The sequence below is a fragment of the Diospyros lotus genome, chromosome 14 (genome assembly GCF_014633365.1).
Source record: "Diospyros lotus cultivar Yz01 chromosome 14, ASM1463336v1, whole genome shotgun sequence".
NCBI classification, from domain to species: Eukaryota; Viridiplantae; Streptophyta; class Magnoliopsida; order Ericales; family Ebenaceae; genus Diospyros; species Diospyros lotus.
Genome location: NC_068351.1, coordinates 16,336,053 through 16,341,844, shown reverse-complemented (window position 1 = coordinate 16,341,844; position 5,792 = coordinate 16,336,053).

Genomic DNA, 5,792 nt, shown 5'->3' with positions numbered 1-5,792 from the left:
AATTACAGTGTGAACACTGCAACAAGGCCGATGGCCACATTGTAGCCGCCAGCCATCGACGTTAAATTGTTGTTTTAGGCAGATAATAAGACCATCATGGCTTAGTGACTGCACTCTCACCCTGCAATTAAAACACAATAAAAACAAATCATAATAAAACTTTTATATTTTTTTCTTTATTTAGGCGAGAGGTTTATACTCGCCAGTGTACGAGTGCAGTTGTAGTCCAAATTTAAATTTATACTTTCTGGATGAGTCCAGGTCGTCCACTGAGAGATTTATTTATGGCAAAAGAAAAAGAATGTCACACACACGCACACGCATTTAGATGGTTTGATAACATAATTTTTTTATGGTTTTTATTTAGACAACAGATACTAGATAATAAAGTAAGGCAAAAATTGAAATAAACATTAAACGTAAAAATATGAATTTGGATAGTGCTTGAGTTAAGACAATTTCAGTACCAACCCGTTGATTCCCAAATTTTAGTATAAAAGATTAGCAACATTAATTTAATTTCAGCTATGAGGGTTTGTTATTAAATGCAATTAGAGATGATGATAGTTCTAGGTTAAGCAATCCCCATACATGATATGCGAGATTCTAATTTAAGCAACCACCATAAATCCAATTGCAATTAATATACAAAACAACTAAATTAATCATCTGGGTTTAGGTATGATAGCGTTTCCAGTTCTAGTAACTCTCATACATGGCATGAAAGCTCTAAGTTAGGCTTACGCTCCAATCTAAACCTAGTGATTTTTTAATAATTAATACACACTCATACTGAAATTTAAATTAATGTTACTTATTTAAAGCGCAGCTTTCTTTGGGAATCATTGGCGTTGGACACTGTCCTTGCCTTAACCCAAGATTAGATTTAACTACTCATTTTTATTTGAAAGTTAATTGACATAAATTTAAATGACAAAATTTAAATAACAGAATTTAAATGACAAGAAATTTAAAGGCATAAACTAACCGGCCATTTAGGCGGTGGATAATTAAATGACAAGAATTAAAATTGCAGAAATTTAAAGGCATAAACTAACCGGCCATTTAGGCGGTGGATAATTAAATGACAAGAATTAAAATTGCAGAAATTTAAAGGCACAAATTAACCGGCCATTTAGGCGGTGAATAATAAAGTAATAATAAATGACATAAGAATTTAAAAGAAGAAAGAAAAAAAAGTAAGATTATAAGAGAAAGTACTAAAGAAAATGAGAAAGAACAAGAACAATTCTCAAAGAGAGAATTATAAGGAAACAACTAAACTTTTATTCAAGAATAATAATCACACTTACAAATGCAATCAAGTGATCTATTTATAGGCCACTTATAGGCCACAAGATGCAATACAAACCACACAATTTCAATTATTCAACTAGACATAATTATATCTAATGGGCACTCACACACTTAAAGTTAAATGGATTTTAGCTATAATACACACCTAATATTAAATGAATTTTAGCTAAAATACATACCTAATAAAGCACTCATAAAGTTAAATGGATTTTAGCTATAATATCCACCTAATAGTTAAATGGATTTTAGCTAAAAAACATACCTAATAAAGCTCTCACATAAAAAATAAAAATAGATTTCTATAAATTGGTTTTTAATCTTTATTAGGATTAAAAATAATCCTTGGGCCTTCTCCAAATAATATCTTCTATGGGTTGCTCAAATTGGGCCTTAATTCTTCATGGGCTTGAATTCTTCATGGACTTTAATTTTTCATGGGTTTGATTTCTTCATGGATTTGAATTCTTCGTGGACTTGATTTCTTCATGCCTAAAAAAAAAAATAATTTAATGTTATTAATAAATTATATATTATATATATGTATTACACATGTCACATATATATTAGATTATATTATATATATATATATTACATGCATGCATATAATGATGTATATGTATTATATATAATTTTATATATTATTATTATTTACTTTAGAATTTCATTTCATTCATCTTTCAATTTAAACTTGCATATAACCATAAAATATATATTAATATCTAATTTAAACCATTTTTAAGATCAAAAGAAGGGTATAATTATAACAAATTTTTTATAAAATTAACCACTAATCATACCCCCAACTTAAACATTGCTAGTCCCTTAGCAATCAGACCATACACATGCCAAGTTTTAATAACTGTATGAATGTAAAAATTTCAAATTCGAAACCGAAATGCATAAAATTGAATAAATAATTTAGCATTCTAAATCAGATTTTTGGTTAAAGGTCATACAATCTCAGGAATAGAAATTAGGATAACCAACACACAGACTTACTCCCTCAAAGTTTTGACTTCAAATCTCACTATGGATTTTCTCTCCAATAAAAAGGATTCCTCAGGTGTACACACAAGGGGGTGCACCGTTATAAGAGTAAATGCAGAACAAGTTCAAAACTCGGTGTCATCCCAAATACAAGGAACGTATTTTCATGAAAGAACAAGGAAATTGACATAGCTTCATGATTGGAATAATGCTCTAGATGAGTAACTTCTGAATTTAAACATGATTCCCTACTCCAAACTCGAATTCTGAGATCACATGATTTATAGCATCAACAGGGACCAGACTGGGTTGTAATGGGGCTATAAGGTTAATACGGGTTGTCAAAGAAAATGTAGAGTGTGCAAAGGGTGTGTCGGGATTTTTTTTTTTTTTAGCATTTATTTTGAAACAGTTATGCTGAATAGCTAAGAGAATTTGCCCATTTTTTTTCTTTTTCTTCTTTTTTTTTCTCTTTTTTTTTCTTTTTCTCTTTAAATATGAAAATAGAAAGACAGATTAATTCCCAAAATCACACCAGGTTGGATAAAATTCATATGGTTATGGGTTAACCGAGAGTAACGAAAGAAATTGTACTACAAATGGCTCAAATGGGATAGCAAGGGAGGTTAATTTAAAGAAAGAAAAAGGTTTAATAGGCTCAAACTGAAAGAAATTGATCCCCCTATCATGCTTCTCAGTCATCTAAGTCGAAGTTTGAAACCAGTCAAATTCATCCGCTATCATACTAGACATTCAAAGCGAATTGATATTTTGAAGCCATTGAAAAGATAAGATAAACAAGAGAGCATATTTAGAGTAAGTGTTATTTCACTCAGAATTAATGGTTATTAGGCTCAAACACTTACTTGGGTAATAGTCTCCACTTCTGTTGAGGGATCATACAATGTACTAATCAGCTAATTACTGTTACCTTTGACTTTATGACCGATAACCAATTTTTTAAATTTTGAATCCCCGATGAATGCAAATTACTTATTCTAATGCACATACGTTTTCAAATAAGAAATCAATGCATCCACGTTTCGTATTGCAAACTTAACCGGCTATCAGTGCATAACTTCAAAACTTTAGGAATAGCATTATTTAAAACATAATTTTTTTTTTTAATAAGAGCAGATAAAGATAATCAATTCACACAAGACAACAAACTAGCAATAGCAAACTCACAGTTAAATATGAACCAAATAATTCATAACTAAACCTTACACCCCCAACTTGAATTGCAGTAATAAATTAGGGTTGTTAAGAATACATGTAACTCCACAAGTCCATAGATTTGCTGTGAACTGCTAAAACTTAAACAACAAATGAGCACACCATTTATATATATATTTATATTTTCACACCAAAATAAGAATTTCATGCAAGTCATAAGATAAGCAAAATGCGTCTCAAGAGTATAAAAAGTACTCCTTACTCAGCCATCTTAATAAAGAGCATTTCTCACAGTGATAAATCTAAATTAATCGGACCCCCTTGGCGCTTGTTACTAATTGCCTTAGACCAGTCTATCCGAGGCTCATGAGGATCGTACTGTGGAACATAAGCATGTAATTTCTCTAGCAGCTTATCAATGGTGGATGCAGAAATGAGAATCTTTCTTACTGAACGAGAAATGAACTGTTGGTCCACAGCCTGATCAAGAAAAGAGAGTAACCCATCGAAAAAATGGTTAACATTTAAAAGTCCAATGGGTTTGGTATGGAGATTACTCTTAGCCCAGGAGATTATACAAAAGATTTTTTCAAGTGTTCCAAAACCTCCTGGTAAAGCAATGAAGGCATCTGACTGATAAATCTTACAAGCCATGCGCTCAGACATAGAAGTCGTTTCTATAAGTTGACCGCGTGTAATCCCGGAAATATGTGGTTCAGCTAAAGGGATTGGCATTACACCTACCACAGATGAATTTCCAAGATGTACAGCTTGTGAAACATAACCATTCAATCCACGACTTCCCCCTCCATATACCAAATTAATTTTTTTCTCTCCTAATTTTTTACCAAGTTCGCTCGCTGCAAGTGCGTAACAAATATCGCTCCCAAGTTGAGAGCCACAAAGTACACATATGGTATTGATTCGACGAACTAACTGGCCTTCCATGTTTATTCCTTTTGTATGTCCTGAAAAGAAGTTTGGCGATCAAAAGTAGCTATACAACAATTCAACAAGAAATAAATATAAACAAAAATCATGCGTATGTATAAGTAGTTGTGATTGTGGCTCACATCTTCCTCTGGTTTTACGTCTAGAAACGGCTTAAACACTTTCTATGAAGCGAGGATAAGCTTCCCATCCAATTTTCTTATAGATTGGCAAACAGGGTCGTTTTTAGTCAGATTCCCAAGACTATAGCGTTGGTGGTCACTTCTGAACTGGGTCCATAAAGCAAGAAGTTCTCTTTGCACTATTCCACATGGATGCGTCTCAAGAGTCAATTGGATATCATCCAAAGACTCCTTACTCAGTCCATCCTTTATGAAACTAATTTTATCTTCTCGATTTATGGACGTAAACCCCACAGATTTGCATCGTGTGTTACAGGTCCATCGAGCACATTTGTAACAACTATTCACTCTTTTCGCTCTTCTTTTCTTCGCAAAACTACTCTTCCCTAAGCCTGAAAAATGCTTAAAACTAGGTGAAGTTTCACCAGCTAATCGAACTTTGGCTTCGATCAGCCAACGAATATCTTCAGGGATGTTATTACGCATCAACAGCCTAAGTCTTTCACACCTAGCAGCATAAATTTTTTTCAAATCATTCTGCGGGAGAGATGGATAGTACTTGTGAATTTTTGAGAGATAAAGATCCATTTTTTTTAAAAGAAAAAAAAATTATACTAAGAAGAAAGTAAAGAACTATAAACTTTACAAAAGGGATGAGAGTACCTGATCGGAGAATAACACAAAGGAGAGAAGATTGAGCTCAAGATGGGTGACTTGCCTCATACAGATATGGAGTCTCTTATAGAGCAATGGGCATCACTATTCTATACTCGACTCGAGGCATGCCATAATTGCACCGTCAGACTTGACGTCGTTTAGTGTCTCATTTTTCAACATTTGGCAGTGTGCCTTTTTTTTTTTCAACGCTTGGCGCCTCTGTTTTCAACATTTGGCAGTGTGCCTTCTTTCTTTATAGGGCAGTGTGATTGCACTGCCCAAGAAAAGATGGCTACCACCAGCGTCAATTTTATCTCTCTCAATTCAATTTTTTTTAATTAATTTTATTTTAATTTTTGTTTTTTTTTTTTAGGTAAAATTTTGTAGACACCTTACCCCCAACTTAAATTGCGCATTGTCCTCAATTGGCAATAAAAGGATAGAAGATAGGCATACCTGGCGATCTTCAATACATAAACTCGTATGGAGAAATTTTATTTAGACTGCACATAGAGAAACACTAGTTAAGTAATGCAGAAAAGGAACAACTTATATGTATATATAAAATTATTTTATTATATT